The following is a 16450-nucleotide window of genomic DNA, read 5'->3' as shown; positions in this document are numbered from 1 at the left end:
CAAAATAGGTTAGATGGTAGCTGCCCCATCCTTGGGGTGTATAGAAGACAGGTTGGAGGTGTCAGCACATAGTACACCCTTCAGAACTGTTCAGAACAAAATGAAAAATTTCCTGCTAGAAGCTGTACTCCATGCAAGGCCATAATATGGATGATAGCAGCCTTCAGCTATGTTGTAGGATACTGTATATGATGTGCTGCTTACCCCTGCCTAATATCTTCAAAGAAAGGAAGCCGTAGCCCATATCTGAATTCTGCTTGTGTATTCACAAAGGTCTGAAACAAGGGCTTTTGTTGCATCTTATGGATAATGTTTGGTGCCTGATGTGAAACTCCCTCAAGTCAGTAGAAAGCCATTGACTTCCTCTGCCTTAAGCAGGTCTTTGGCATCCACCAAGCAGCCAAAACCTCCATGTTACTATGTCAGCAGTCCTGGTGAGAGTTTTTGCACATATCAAAACCAAAACACCGTTATGCTTGGAATAGATGCTCATTCAGCCTTGGGCTTTTTGACTGTCTGTATCTAGCCCTTGAAATAAGGGTGCTTTATAAATCAAATGATGGTGCTTAATTGCACCATCATTTGATTTATAAAGCACCCTTATTTCAAGGGCTAGATACAGACAGTCAAAAAGCCCAAGGCTGAATCATAGAATCACAGAAAGTTAGGGTTGGAAGTGACCTCAGGAGGTCATCTAGTCCAACTCCCTGCTCAAAGGAGGATCATCCCCAACTAGGTCATCCAAGCCAAAGCTTTGTCTAGCTGGGTTTTGAAAACCTCCAGGGATGGAGCTTCTGTTAACTCTCTGGGTAACCTGTTCCAATGTTTTACTACTCTCCTAGTGAGAAAATTCTTCTTAATATCTAAACTTCCCTTGCTGCAACTTGAGACCATTGCTCCTTGTTCTGTCATCTGCCACCACTGAGAACAGTCTAGCTCCATCCTCCTTCAAACTTCCCTTCCTGCAGTTGAAGGTAATATTAAGTCCCCTCTCAGTCTCCCTTCTCTAGGCTAAATAAGCCCAGTTCCCTCAGTCTTTCCTCATAAATCATGTCCCCTAGCCTCCTCATCATTTTTGTTGCCCTCTGCTGGACTCTCTCCAATTGGTCCACATCCTTTCTGTAGTGGGGGGCCCAAAACTGAACACAATACTCCAGATATGGCCTCACCAGTGCTGAATAGAGGGGAATAATCACTTCCCTTGACCTACTGGCAACGCACTTACCAATGTAGCCCAGTATGCCGTTAGCCTTCTTGGCAACAAGGTCATACTGCTGGCTCATATTCAGCTTATTATCCACTGTAACCCCCAAGTCTTTTTCTGCAGAGCTACTGCCAGCCAGTCAGCCAGCCCTCAGCTTGTGCCGGTGCATGGGATTGTTCCGTCCTAAGTACAGGACCCATTACTCCTTGTTATGCCAGCGGGGGCTAGGGGCAACTGGGTCTGGCCCCTATGAATCCTGGCCCTACCATCCAGTGTATCCACTACTCCCAGCAGCTTGGTGTCATCTGCAAACTTGCTGAGGGTGCACTCTATGCCATCTTCCAGGTCATTGATGAATCAATTCAGTCTTTGCAGGTTAGTCTAAACTGCAGAGATTAAACTGAGAAACAACTGGACAGACATTCACTTTTGAGTCAGGAAATGCAGCCACATACATGCAGTGGCTCAAGTGAGAAGCCAGGGGATGCTAGAGCATGACTCTCCAACACATAGCCAGCATAGGTTGTGTGTTCACTCCCTCTTCCTGTTGCCCCCGAGGTCTCTAGGATTTGCAGTCCAGACTCACAACAACAGGACTCTGCAGAGTTGTTCATCAAATCCTGCTTCCAGGTGCCTCTGGGATTTGTAGTCCACAATTGCAGCCAGCAGTAAGTTTTCAGCAGAGCAGGGCAAGGCAGGGCAGCTCTGTACTCAGGGGAAGGGAAGGTTAATCCCCCTCTCTGGTTCCAGACCTCAGCTGGGTTTTGCCCAACCTCCAAAATCTTCTCTGCTGGAGCAGACGGCACAACCCAGCCCAGGCTGGAAAGCATGCTGATGTGCTGGGGTACTGTGATTTAGCTTGAACTAGGAAGGGGTCTGGGATAGAAGTTTCATAAACCAGTTTGACCCAAATCAGTTACATCTGATAACTACATTTAGCCAGGTTTATCTTAAACTAGTTTCAGCCATTTTGAAACTGGTTTATGTGCACTAAACTTCTGTTCTGTTACAGGTTTAAACCAGTTTCTGATCATTTAAACTGATGTAACCCAGGTACACCCAAGGGTGTGCCCCATTTTCAATTGAATAGGATGGGTAGGCAGGAAGGGGTGCTGTGAGAGGGATGGCAGAATTTCAAGTATATATTTACACAGAGAACACTAACCAATAGCCAAGGTCAAACCCTAAGTAATGCTATTTACAACATCACAATACAACGTTTCAATTACAAAATATAGGGCGCAAACATGAACAATCTTAATAACATCTATTCCTTAATATAATCTCTGACCCATGGCAAGAGATAGTTCTCCTTCCATGAGGTCCCTTGGGGGAGTGTCCAGGAAGCACCAGGGACCCCTCCCCTTAGGGCCTTGACTAGGCAGGGGGCTGCTCACCCAGCCCCTTCTCTGGGTTTGCTCGCCCCAAGAGTCTTTCCCCCGTGGGACCCAAGGGCCCAATGACTCATGCTCCCTCAGGTGGCAGTGGTCAGGGAGCAGCTCGATGGGGTCTCCTCTGCTGGAGCGCCTCTCCAGGCCTCTCCTGCACCACTGGGCTCCTCTCCACCCTGTGCCACTGGGCACTGAGGGCTCTGCTCCTCTCAGCTGCTGCCCCGCTGCTGCTGGCTCCTGGGTGCTGAGCCTCACACTGCAGCACTACTATTTCCCTGTGCCTTGGCTCGGCACTGAGGCCTCTCTTAGCACAGGCTGGGCCCTTCAGGCTCCGGCCAGCTGTCCTCATGCCGGGTGGCTAACCCAAGCAGACTCTGCTGCTCCGTGGTTCCCAAGGCTCGGGCCCCTGCGCCACCCTGTGCACCATGGGACCTGGCCGCTTGCCTGAGCTGCCTCACTGTGGCCCCCAAGGCCCTGCTTGGGTTGTAGCCTCAAGCCGCCGCTTGCGGCTCCCAAAGACTGGGCTCCGTGCACCAAAATGTGCACCGTGATGGGCTTGAGCAGTCTCACACCGCTCCCAGGGCCAGGTCTCTGCGCACCTCTCGCACTGCTCCCAAGGCTGCTCCTCCAGTGACAGCTTCAGGAGCCTTGGGCCTATTGCCTGCTGGGGGAGAGCTCCCCAGCTTTTCTTGGCTCCACTCTTGAGTCCCTCACTGCTTCTGCCCCTCATGCTGGCCATGCAGCTCCTTTTATACACTCCAGGGCTCTGCCCCTGAAGTCTTCCGGACCTGACCACTTACAGTCTTCAACCAGGTCTAGGAGAGCTCTTCTCCCCCTCCCCTCAGGAAAAGGGTGTGACTTTATTTCTCCTGCTGCCTCCTAATTGGTGGGTGGGCTCCACCAATCAAAACAGCAGGATCTCAAGCCTGAGACTCAACCCAAGCTCTGAAAGGTGAGCCCGCTACACTGGTTTGTGTGTAAGTTCTGTCCCTAGCCCTGGTGCTCAGTAGTGCTGTCCAATTAATAAAATAAAAATCAACAGGAACAACTAGACAGGTATTTGGTATAAATAACCCACAACAGTCTATCAGATAAGAATGTTACTCGTGCTTTTCTTCTGTGGGGAAGGGCAAGGGATATGCTTTTGTACTAATATAAGATTTGTATTTAATGTTTTAGGATGAGAGCTCTTGTCTTACTTCCCTAGTGTTTACAATGCTCCTTTGGATGGGTGAGTATTTACTTCCTCACTTGGGGCCATCAAAATTTGCCATGTCAAATAATTATCCACTTATTCTTTAGATTGTTTCCCAACCCCCTAACACTGTTTTGCAATTGGCCTGTGGCCTCTCAAGAGCAGTGCAGAGCAGAGCAGATTTCTCAGCCAGCATTTGTTGATGATTCAGAATAAAGGTATGAAGTGACTAATATGCTTCTAACATTGCAGGCCATGCTGTATAAGGGTGGGGGAGTTTAAAACAAATGAAAACAAATCTAGGTCCTCTAGATTAGTTTCTATACTATATATTGAGGTTCAGATTCTAGAAATCAGTGACCAGGTTGTCTGTTTAGAAAGAGAGACACAGATATGAAATCCAAGGCCCTGAAATATCTGAGGTAAACAAACAGGTCACAGCTTCTACAGGTAAAGAGTTTGTCAGCATTGTCTACAGCTTCATTCATATAGGTGGTGGGATTGTACAGACAATGCCCAGTGGTGACTTCACCACCACACACGCAACAAACCCATTTCCTCCCTTCTTCCTGCGCAGAATGCAGCATTCTGCCCAGATTCTTGTCTACATTCTTCCTGCTGCCAGTGCACTGAAAATATGGCATGTTTGCTAATTAAGACTGCCCCTGAGAGTACAGTGTAGCACAATGTTTAGGTTGCAAGCTTTTCCAGACAAAAATTGCCTGTATTTTGGGCCTTAGGCTGCACCAAGCATAATAATGTGGTTTAGAAAATAATAATCTATATCTTGACTGCAAGTAAATTGTCTACGTGTTTGCTCTGTTAAGAGAATTCAGAGCAAATTACATTTGGCATATCTCAGTGAGCCAGTGCCAAGTACTGACTTCACCCAGTTCCTATACTTAGTGGAAACATGTCTCCCTGCAATGCAGGGCTATCCCATAATATAGCTTAGGAAGCATGTGAAAGCAATATGCAGTTTGCAGGCTCAAAATAGAAATGAGAAGTACTTCCAGGAGAGAGTTCAACAAATTAAGGGGCTCTAATCCATTATTTAAATCCATGTATGCTGCAGCAGTTTACACAGGAACATAACCAGAGCAGAAAGATCCTAAACTCTTGGACATACTAAAGAACCGGGCTGCTGAAACTCTAACTTCCAAACAGTGCACAGGACTGAAACATTCTAAGCAGAGAAAAGCAAGAGCCAACAGGCCTTCTGCAGAAAACAGAGCTGGTATGTTGGAAGCATTAGTACATGCTGAATCATCCTTTGTTGGAGCTGCAAGCAGAAACGGATGCAGCAGTGCTGTAGTCAAAGAGACATTGCATTACTGGGCTATGTTGTGGCTACAGAATAGTGATGTGCAATCATACATTGCAGTATATGTGATTAATATGGAGCAGAGTGAAACTTGTCATCAAAGGCACAGTCAATGTTGGTTGCTTAGATACCTTTAAATGGTGACTAAACCTGTACTGGAAAACCTCGGAGCTACTTTCTAGCATTGGCGTAAGGTAAAGATTTGATTACTGAAGGTAGTACCTAGTGCTTCTTATAGGTATTATATTTTTGTATTTAGATTTCATAGGCACTAGGGCTGGAAGGGACCTTGCTAGATCATTGATCCAGCCCCCTGCCCAAGCGACAGGAAGTCAGCTGGGGTCAGATCACCCCAACAAGACTTTCAATTAAATAACATGTCTGCTTCTAATCCCAAGGGGCCAAGAAGTATTTAATGTTAAACCTATCAAGAATCTTATACTTACTATTGCCTATCACAAATCTCAGTTGGAGTAACGTGGGAGGAGTTCAGTATTTATCCAGACAAGAATAGAACGTTTATCTGGTAAATGAAGATCACAACGAAAAAAATAGTGTTCAGGGATTTGGAATGTTAGAATTAATCCCAGTGGAGATGGATTAAGTAGGTAAGTAGTAGAGTGGTCAAAAGTGCATGAAAAACACTTTCAATTGGATTTTACTATTGCACACAGGCTCTTACCATGTGTACCTATTGTACTCAATTTAGAGTGTGGATAAAATACAAAATGTTTCAGAAAGATCTTTGTTCTAGTGCTAATGATTTTTTGTTGAGTTTGAGAACTGAAACTGCATAAATTCATAAAATGTCACCTTCCCATTCATCTCTTACACTATCCTTAAAAGATTCTCTACCTGAAAAGTATTCATATATAAAACTAATGTAAAGATCTCTTAGAGAAACAGGCCCAAATTTTGTTCTTACTTATATGATCACCAGTTTTAAATGCATGAAAGTTTTCCTCAGTTTATAAAGATATAATTTGGCCCACCTTCCTTACTATTTAACAGGATTAGTCTATCCTCTTGAGAATATATTTCATTACAAGGGGGGGTTTTCTCCTTTTTTAAAATAAAACAAAAGCTTAGCAGAAGGTTTTCCAGTTGGTATCATAAAATGTATCATTTTGGAACCAAGAGTTCTAGTTTTTTGTACAGTAGAAGGTTAGACACTCCTTCATGATTACAATGTTTGGAATTTTTTGGGTGACACCCAGCTTGTCAAATCAAACTTCCTTTTTAAAACCATCTTGCAGCCTTAACTCTTTAATTGTTTGCCCCTGTATCACAGAAATCCCATTATTTTGTCAAGAGCTGCATTCAGATAACAAAAAAACCTCTTAACTCTTGGATATGAACAATGTTTCATAGTCCACAGTTGCAGCTATTCTTGGCAAGTTGTGGTTTCATTCACAGTTTCTCTTGGTAGCTCTACATTGCTCCCAAAGTACTCTCCAGTCTTCCCCACTCTGCACTGGTTCATTCCCACAATAGAAACCAGTTGGAGAAGAGAAAGGTGGCCACAGTGGGGAAAAAGAATGAGATCAATTCTGCAGAAGTTGTACTACTATTCCCCCCATATCCATGGAGCAGAGGTGTAACAAGCAGGATTTGTCCCCTGGGCAAACCCTGTGGGAGGGCAGTGGGCCATATGGATTCCAAGAGCATGTGGGGGGTGGGGGCAGAAATCAGGAGTCTAAGCCATGCTGGGCGCTCCCAAGCAGTCCCTGGCTGTGCTGCTGCTGCTGCTGCTGCGGCCCCATGCTTTGTCTGCCCTGGCTCTTACTCTTAAAGCAACAGCAGCAGAGTGTCTATGTTGCAGGGCTGCTCTTGCTGCTGGGTCATGAACTCCATGGGAGGGAGGGACAATTCTGGTACCTGTTCCTACATTAGCATCCAGGCCTAGAGTCCCTCTTACCTATCCCTACCTACACTACTGTCATGGACCTTGTCATTTGGCCTGTGCAACTCCCCATAGGTCTGGAAACCTGGCAACATGGCAGGCAGTGACAATGCTAATTGCTGCGGCTCCCAAACCTAGAGTGCAGAACTGCATCATCTGCCCCCCAGGCCAGAACTTTGGCAGTGGGAAGAGTGGTGGTTGTCATGGCTCCAGAAGCAGTGACATTGCTGCTGCCACCAATTTTCAGCCCCCCAGGTCAGATGACATGGCCCTATGCTCTGGATCCAACCCGCAGACCAGCATCTTGTTTCAGATCCAGCCTGCTAACTGCCCCCATGTTCCAGATGTGGGACTGGGTGAGTCAGACACTGCTGTGTTAGATAGCAGGATGGAGTCAAGGGGATCCCGTAGTCAAAGGAAAAGTGGATGTGTAAATTAAAAAGAGATACAATTTCTGAGATCAAACATAAATTTATATATGGTAAAAATACAGGGTTGGAAACATTGTTTAACAGCTGCATGGATAATATAAAATACTTTGTCATTATCAAAAAGTGATACTTTTACAAAGAGCATATCATTTTTTGTTTCCTGAAGACTTTGTAGAAAATGGTACACAGAAGAACAGATTAAATGCTCTTACTTGCCTCAGTTGCTGTTGTATTTGGGTGTGGTTGTATACTATGTGCCAAAAACCTATGGGAAGGAAATAAAGGTTAAAACAAAGGAAGAAAGAATACCTTCTGCAGTCTGTCATAAATCAAACATTTTACATGGGAGGTAAGTCTTGGAGCCTGTACACGGAAGAGTGTTCAGTAAATGCAGAGGGCACAGAAGCACTTAGAATAATGCTTTGATATCAAAATAGGGCAATGGCAATCTCTTTCCCAGACTCAAATATTGTTGTGACTCAAAATTATTTAGTAGGCTGTCTGTCTACCCATCCGTAGACCTAGTACAACTGCTTGTCTACTTTTGAAGATGAATATGTAAATGTTAGTCAGTTCCATAACAATCAATTCTTTTGGTTTAGCCCAGCATAAGACTGATGCTAAATGTAACGTGTTCACTGATGTGTTAGAAGATAAACTGATAAAAGTTCAGTTAATACAGCTAAAACTTCAGTTAGAATTATGTTCAAAATTCAGACAGTATATGCTGCTAGTAAGGAATAACTCAGGAAAGTAATGAAAAGTCTTGGAGAAACCCCAAATGATCAAAAAGTCTGTATAATACTAGATAACTTCAAATCTTACTGGCCTATGTTCAAGGTCCACATAAGAGTAGCTACCGCCCAATTTCTGCCTTTCAGAAAAAATCCTTTGGTACTAGTTTAAATTCCTTGGAACGTTTTCCACTGACTTTGTATCTGATCCTGCCCCCACCTACCCACTGTAAGGTACTATATTTCCCCAAATCCAGGATGACATTGTGCAATGGCTCTGGCTCTGACTCCAGCTGTACTCCTGGCAGGACAGCAGTGGCAGGTCAGGGACACAGCAGCAGCATTTTCCCTGTGATAAAGTGGACTCCCCCACATTACCCCTACACTGTAAAGTTTCCCCACGCTTCTAACCATGAATGCCACATGCTCCCAGTGGCTGGGGGGGGCACGGTGAGCTCCCACAGGTGACGGTGGTGCTGTCAGCAGTGGGAGCGGGGCAGAGGCAAGTGGGGAGCTGCCAGTGCAGTAGGCAGTGCGGGAGAGGGGTGGCAAGTGCTGACCAGTGGTTGGCAACCACGCGCAGACACCGTTGGCAGTGGCCAGCAGTGATTGCGGACTGCCCGCAGGCGCTGCCAGCAGTGTTGGCAGCGAGAGGGGAGTGGCAAGTGGCGACCACCCACAGGCGCCACCGAGTGTGGATGCCTTTTCGCAGGGGGTGCTCCACCACGCTCAAGGGGTTCACGTGCACCTGCGTGCACCCCCCTATATATTGCCAATGCTTCTACCACTGCATGCTCCCTCCTCTGCCACATGAGCCCCCTCGAGCCACTATGGCCTTGCAGCAACAGTGACAGATCTGACCCTGGCTTGGGGCAGACGGTGGTGTTGGCTCCAGCTCTGCCTCCTGCTCCAGCCCCAGAATAGGGCCGTAGCTGCAGGCGCCACTGCCCCAGGCTAGTAGTCGAGTCCAAGATGAGGCTTTCTTCCCCATGTTGAATGGGGGATAAAACCTCATCTTGGAATCAAGTAAATACAGTATCTCAGCCAAGAAGTAGGGTTATTGATTAAAATGTATTAGGATAGGAATATTGATTACCAGTATATATGCTACTATAGTGGATGAACTAGAATTTGCAAAAAGCCCAACAGCCATAACACTATACAGTCTTTTTTACTATTACCTAAGTGGAATGAAAATTCTACTGCTTTATGTACTTACTAGTGGCTGCACTAATGTACTGGCCGACACTTGGGACACATTTGGAAATAAAACTGTGCTGCCATCATTGTTCAGCCTTTGTGCAGAGAGTAATTTTTCCTACAAGAGTAAGAACACAGGGCATGGTAAAGCCTGTCAAAGAGCATAAAGACTCTTATCATGTCTGAATGTCTAATATCCAGGTACTAGAAATGTTAGCACTGTCATGACCCAAAGGGTATGATTTTGTGTGTGCTTCGGCACTGCAGAATTATTTCCCGCCACGAGGAGCTTTCTTTGCACGGTGCAATTCTCAGTTGCATAGAGACAACCCCGGTGCAAAGGAGTTCCCACCACCCGTATGTAAATTTGTGTCCCACTATTGGCTGTTTCTAAATTATTCCCACGTGGCGCGTGCTGTGGAGCTTAACGAACCCAGCATGTGCCTTAAGAAGGATACAGGGGCCTGATCAACCTCTAGCCTCTCCCCGTCGCCGCCTGATCCCTCGACGTACCCTTCCCTGTGCGCTTTCGTGGAGAGTCACCTTTCGGACTCTCATCGTGGTATCCAGAGCTCTTCTCGGGTTATTTTGTCCGGTTGATTCGACGGGCTCGCTGTTCTAGAGCTCTCAGCCGGCCTTGGACCAGAGTTCGCGGTTAGAACTCTTGTCCGCTCTTCTTCTTTTCTATCTGTAACTGCAACGCAAGCAAGTTTTCCTGCCTGCACCGCGACCATCTACGGTGTAAGTAAAATAATCTTTAATCAACCGCTACGTGTCCGTGCCTAATTCTAGTCCGCCGTGCCGAATTCCCTGACCCACGTGCCAGGGCTGCTGGCCACAGCCTGCCGCGTGCCCCCAAAAGCCTCGGACCATTCCCGGCCCGCACAAGCACCTGCAAATCTGGATTTTTGAGGCTTTTGGAACTATATTTTCATAAAGTCTCTCTACCACCACCCTGTTTTTATACCTAACGTACCTATTTTTTCAGTTGTCTAAGCTTTTGTACACTTATGGGTATAAACTGGCTATGAGTAAATTTAGGCCAGTAATTGAAAGGTCTTTAACCATTAAAGTACTGATACTCTTTAAGAGCCTTCCTGTACTAGTAAGGACAATACCACCTAACTAGTTTGAAGATTGAACTTGATCAGTGCGACAGGGCACCTAGCATCCTGTCACTTCAAGAAGGAAAGAGGCTGTTTGGGAAATAGTCTTCAGGCTATTTGGCATGGGCCAATTAGAGTGTTACCTGACCAGGAGGGGGCCAGGCTTGCATATAAACCAGCATATAAGCCCAGGACCTGAGCTGGTCAGGGATTCTGGCCCTGAGAGCCACAGAGAGAGGAACTGCTGGGTAATAGCTGAGCTGGGGGTAAGCAACTGGTGGTTTGTGCAAGGAACTAAGGGGAATTACGGTGGTCCCAGCTGGCCCAGAAGGGAGAGAGGAGCCAGGGGGCCAGGGAGCCAAGAGGTTTATACTCCCAAAAGGGACAAGTATCAGTAGGGCCAGGGAGCCCAGAGGGCTATAGCCCAGGAGGGGTGAATGTGAACCGGACCAGGGCCTAGAGATGAGCTGAAGGCTGAGGAGGGCCACGGCCAGAGACTGGTGGGGCCAGGGGATCTTGTAGGGATCCTACTTTTCTCTGTTTAAAAATCCCAAAGTCTCTGATTTTAAAGGGATCCAAAATCTGCATTTCCCTGTGATTTAAAATGAAATGCCACTATAGATATACAGATAGACAAAATGTTTTACTGATATATTTACAACTTTAGAGCAATTTCGAAACCTACCAGTGCCTCAATCATTATAGTGAAATAGATTTGAAATGCCTATATATTTTGTTTTTTTATCATGGAAAATCAGAGCTCCCCCTGCCCCCTTTGCTCACTAGGACATGGGTCCAGCTGCAGCTGTCCTGCCCTCCCCCCGCTTTCTGGTGCTGAGCAGCCTTGATATGCTGGTGCCTCTCACTCCCAACTCACAGCCCCATGTCCCTGCCAGCACTCTCAACCCATAGCCCCACCAGCCCTGCTGGTGCCCCTCACTCCTGACCTGCTGCTCCCTGCCCCCAGCCCCCCTCAATGTGTGAGGAAGGGAGTGGGTGTGTGGGGAAGGGGGTGTGTGGACACAGGCGATGCGTTGAGGGGGTGGTGCTGCCCCCCGCAGATTTCTGTGCCCTCAGCAGGGTGTAGGGCTGCAGCCAGGCCAGGCCGTACCAGATCAGGGCAGGAGCTACCTCTACGTCCCAGCAGGAGGGACTCAGTGCAGAAGGGAGCTCAGCTCCACCATAGCCACCAAGGTGAGGCGCAGCAGTGGCAGCAGTGTGGAGTTGTGCTCCCCACTGCTGCCAGGTGGGCAGGGTGCACCTCACCTTGGTGGTCAGGGTGATATGGCACTTCCTCCTATGCTGAGTCCTGCTCACTGGGCTGTGGAGGTAGCTCCTGCCCAGACCTGGTCCAGCCAGGCTATGACCCCATGCCCCACACCTCGCTGTGGGCACAGAAATCTGGCAGAGCACATGGTCCCCCCCTGGCCCCTGCCACATCGTCTATGCCTCTATGCTGAGTTGCCTATAACCGCTACCCTACTTCTGCCTCCCTCCCACCATGTTGCCTGTGCCCCCCTGCCCCTCTACACATTGTCTGTGTCCTCCCACTCCTGCCTGCTTAGACTTACCTGGAAGGAGCAGCTCTCCACCAGACTACCTGGCTGCCACGTGCATGTGTGTGTGTGCACATGCACATGGCACTCCCTGCCCCCTGCATCCTGCTCCCTCCAGCTCCAAGAAGCCCCTTGCAGACTGGAACTCTGCCAGCCTGCAAATGGAAACCCACAGTTTCCTGCATTTTTGTTTCTCAAAGGAGAAAATCTGCACTTTTCTCCTTCAAAGGAGAAAATCTGTGTTTCCCTAAAGCAAACGGCAAACCCAGGTCCCTGCTCATGAGTCCTGACTGGCCTAGGAGTAGGGCCAGGGCCCAGAGAAAAGGGCCAAAGACTAGGAGGTCACAATTGGGGACCAAGGGGGCCAAGGTACTTGTAGTATGAGAGGGGTGAGAACTGGGGCTGGGATCCCATAGCCCAGGAGGGGCACATGACACTCATTCCTCCTGACATATGCTAGGTGTGAGTGTGGTATATGGGGAGGTTGGAGCCATGTAATTAGCCCTTAAGCCAGTAAGCACAGAAACTTAAATTCATGAGATGAGATCAGGCTTGGGAAGCCCTGGGGCAGCCTCCCTTTTTCTAAAAGAGAATAACATCAAGGTGTGGCAGGAGAGAATATCCAAAGACAGCCAGACTACACAGTGGCTAAGAGGGCTCCAGGGGCATTGCAGCCACCCCTAGAGTGGAACCCTGTTACAATCAGCATATGAAAGAGTTTCTAGGTTGTATCTGCTTGCAACAGCAAGGGATTAGATTTAATTATCAGAACCTGTCCAGTTATAAGCATAGTTAGGGATACATAACTGTACTTACAAAATATACATTTGTATTGTGCATATAAATACTGTTTTACCCAAACACATAAACAAACGTATGAATACCATTTTAGTTATACAACTTTGGAGGTAGGTTGAGATCTATTTGAGTAACTATTTAATGAACTGGAAGGCTCCATGGGCTCTCTGAGAGAGGTCTGACTATTTACATACACATCTAACTCGTCAATGGGATTGCTCTGATGCTTAGTTAGGCATGTGCCTAAGGGATTTGCACTTACACTGAGCACTCTTATCAATAATTGATAGGCTAATGACCTCAATTATTGGGGTTTCTCATAGTCTTGCCTTATCACATGGTTTCAGTCCTAGAGCTCAAATTTCAGCTATCAAGAGCAGGGCAATACAGGGTGCAGAACTGAAGCAGGCTCTGTCCTCTTCCTGTAGTACTGTGCTAGCAGGGAGTATCCTATGCACTGCAGCCTCAGGAATGCAGTACTATCTGTTAGACCTGTTGCTGTGACCAGTTATTTTTTTGATGAGCACACAAAAGATTTATGTTAAATTCATATATTAAACTACTTATAGACATCCCCTCACCTTTATCTTCTCCTTTCCTTCCCACCCACCATCCTATCTCTGCTGCATAGTCAAGCTGTCTACAGTTTAGACAGGGCATAATTCTTGCTTGTGGCTAGTTTTTACTATGGGGTGCGGTCAGAAGAAGGCCCTCAGTTTATTTGTACATGGGACTTCCCTGTCGACCCCCCCCCCCCCCACTTCTATTTCCGCCAGTATGGTTTGGTTTTTTGTGGACTTTACTGACAGCCATTTTTAGCCTGATGTTTTACTGACAGTTGGCAACCCTGGTTAGCAGCAGCTTAACTGCAGAAGCAGGGGGTGAGAGAGATACTAACCCCAGGATCTAATTTAGATGGATTTGGTGCTGGAATGGTAACTTCTCCCCAAGACTTTGCTGGCAAGAGCAGTCCATGCCCCTGGCTATAGGGGCTAGGTGCAGGGACATGGCAGCAGCAGCAGCAGCAGTCTTTGAGTCTCTGGAGTAGGTAAGACTGACCTTTTTCCTTTCTTTTCTCCTCCAACCTCAATTTCTGGTGCTCAGAATCTGACAGCCACCCAGGGACGTTTTGCCCAGTGTGCAAAACTTGTTAGTTATGCTCCTAAATGTTAGTCAAGCTTTAAGACTCCAAGTGCCAAACTTCAGATCTGAGCAAGGAGGTTGAAGGATCACCCCAGAAGTTGGTAGATTGCTAGCTGTTTGAAGCAGAAGACCAGGCAGCTATTTCAAGTTAAAAGGGAATAGTGAGGCATTTCTGTTTTATTTCTGTATATGTGTCCAGATCTTTTCCCTATGTTTTTCTCTTAAGCCCCTGCTACACATTACTTATATTATGCAATTAACTGGTTAATTGCCCAATAAATTTAGACTGGTCACCTGTGCAAAGCAAGACTGGCCACAAGTGCAAAGCAGTTATCACACAATTAACCGGCGAATGGCACAATAAATTTAAACTAGCTACATGTGTAAAGTACTAATCACACCATAAAAATGAGTCTCCACCTATAAAAAGAGCCAGCCAGCTATAAAGATAGTGCTTGAAACTGTGTAACAACTCTGTAGTTAGTTTCTATCTGGGTTTAATTTGAATGTGTAGCAGGACTTGCAGGCAATAAACCTGTGGTTTCAGGGGTGTAGGTTGTAGCTGTCTTGGTCTAAGGACATAAGCAGACAAGGTTTTATTAGACCAACTCAAATAATTGGAAAAATTCTTCTGAGTCAGCTTTTGGGCACAAACCCCCTTCGTCAGGCTGAGGCAGTATGTGCAGATGGTCTGTGCTTTTCCTGGATGGAGTGATAAAGTGACCTCTTCATTCACTTCATCCAGGAAGAGCACAGACCATCTGTAGATGCTTCCTCAGCCTGGTGAAAGGGGGTTTGTGCCCGAAAGCTTGTTAAGAAGAATTTTTCCAATGATCTGAGTTGGTCTGAAAAAAGATATTGGATTTACCCCAAGAACCTTGTCTGCCCATAAACCTGTTGTGGCCTTTTCCTTTTACATTTTGTCTTGAGAGTGATTCTGCAGCAGCAGCTGGCAGCAGCAGGTGTTCTGGTCCCTTGGGGCCAGCAGACCTATTTTCACAAACCCAGGGAACCCCAAGGCCTTGCTGGATCTCCTTCACAAACTATAAGGTCTGGTCAAAGTGCCTGTGAGCAGCGACAACCCTAGAAGGGTGCAGGACCTAGGGCATAGCAGTCTGCATGGGACCCAGATGTGAAGAAGCTGGCGGTGGCAGCGGCGGGGGGTGGCAAGCAGCCGGACATGAAGCAAGCGGCGGTGTGGAGTCACCAGCACTAGGCGGGCCCTGCAGGAGGAGCCATGGCTGCTCAGCTCTGCATGGGCCCCCAGGCAGTTGCCCCGATTTGCCCCCCCTAGGGACGGTCCTGCTGTGAGATTGAGATGTGCCGGCAGGAGAGATCTCCCACAACCAAGAGCTGGTTCAAGCTCTAGCAACACAAAGCAGAACAGCACGGAGACGGCCTGGAGCTGTGGGGTTACCCCACAAGTCTGAAGTTAGGGGCACGTTATGTTTGAAAGCTTGTCCAGCATCTTCCCCCAACTACTTTCCAGCCAGTCCAATAAAAGGTACCTGCAAAAAAACTCCTGGCTTCTCACAAGAAGTTTAATGTCAGGATTTCCACTGGGAACTAAATCTGGAAGGTGCACAAGAGATGTAAAACCTGAAAGAATAACCCTCTCAACATCTTTTTTTCCCCTTCAAAGCCTTGAAAAGAGTCCAAGTTCGGTCTGAGCTCTGGGCAGAGATCCAGGCTTCCTCCTGTTTTAAGAGTGATTTTGGTACTTTAAAAAAAACCACGGACGTTTGGGGAGGTGGGATAGGGGGAAGGAAAAGCGATCTTCTCAGGCAACGTTTCCCTAAAACTAGCCAAGAGGAGTTTCTTTCCGAGGTGAGGCCAGGCCTAACACAAACCAGCCGATCGGATCCGACTTCTAGGTTGGTGAGTTGGGGGCGGAGGTTGCCTTGTGTCACGAAGCTGGAGCTTTTTCTCAGAGAGAGGAGGAGAAAGCAACAACTCCTGTCCCGTTTCTGCTAGCGACTGAGGCCGGCTCTCAGGTCGCCTAGCGGGGAGCTGGTGTCTTCGCCAAGACAAACCGCCAGCGGGCATCTTGCCCTCAGCCACATCCCTCCCCCCCACAGCCTGGTGCGGGCGAGGCCCCGAAAGAGGAGTGGTGCGGAGCACCCGCAGGAAGAGGAGGGACTAGCGGGGAGCTCTTCCTGTCCCGTTTCTGCTAGCGACTGAGGCCGGCTCTCAGGTCGCCTAGCGGGGAGCTGGTGTCTTCGCCAAGACAAACCGCCAGCGGGCATCTTGCCCTCAGCCACATCCCTCCCCCCCACAGCCTGGTGCGGGCGAGGCCCCGAAAGAGGAGTGGTGCGGAGCACCCGCAGGAAGAGGAGGGACTAGCGGGGAGCTCTGGCTCGGGGCGCATCGGAAAAACCGCTTCACGCCCGGTGGAGCCAGCCCGCCGCTTCCTCCTGCCTCGCTCCGCCAGCGCCGAGACATGTCCCAGCCGGGCCGGGGGAAAC

The 16450-nt window shown here is 47.8% G+C and overlaps 1 protein-coding gene across 2 annotated transcripts in view; it reads left to right on the top strand.

Annotated features, from left to right (window-relative positions):
- Nucleotides 1-3808: 3808 nt before the first annotated feature.
- Nucleotides 3809-16450, top strand: part of CAST (calpastatin) — a 102958-nt gene continuing 90316 nt past the window's right edge. Inside the window, exon 1 of one of the 2 annotated variants that reach the window (XM_025199124.1) lies at nt 3809-3826. The gene's annotated coding sequence lies outside the window, so the exon portion shown is untranslated. Of the gene's footprint in view, nt 3827-15661; nt 15864-16450 lie in introns of those variants that run through there. The other variant, XM_025199122.1, reaches the window with a different exon arrangement.

The sequence above is a fragment of the Alligator sinensis genome, unplaced genomic scaffold (genome assembly GCF_000455745.1).
Source record: "Alligator sinensis unplaced genomic scaffold, ASM45574v1 scaffold223_1, whole genome shotgun sequence".
In the NCBI taxonomy this organism is placed as follows: domain Eukaryota; kingdom Metazoa; phylum Chordata; order Crocodylia; family Alligatoridae; genus Alligator; species Alligator sinensis.
This window is presented reverse-complemented; position numbering and strand designations above follow the sequence as displayed.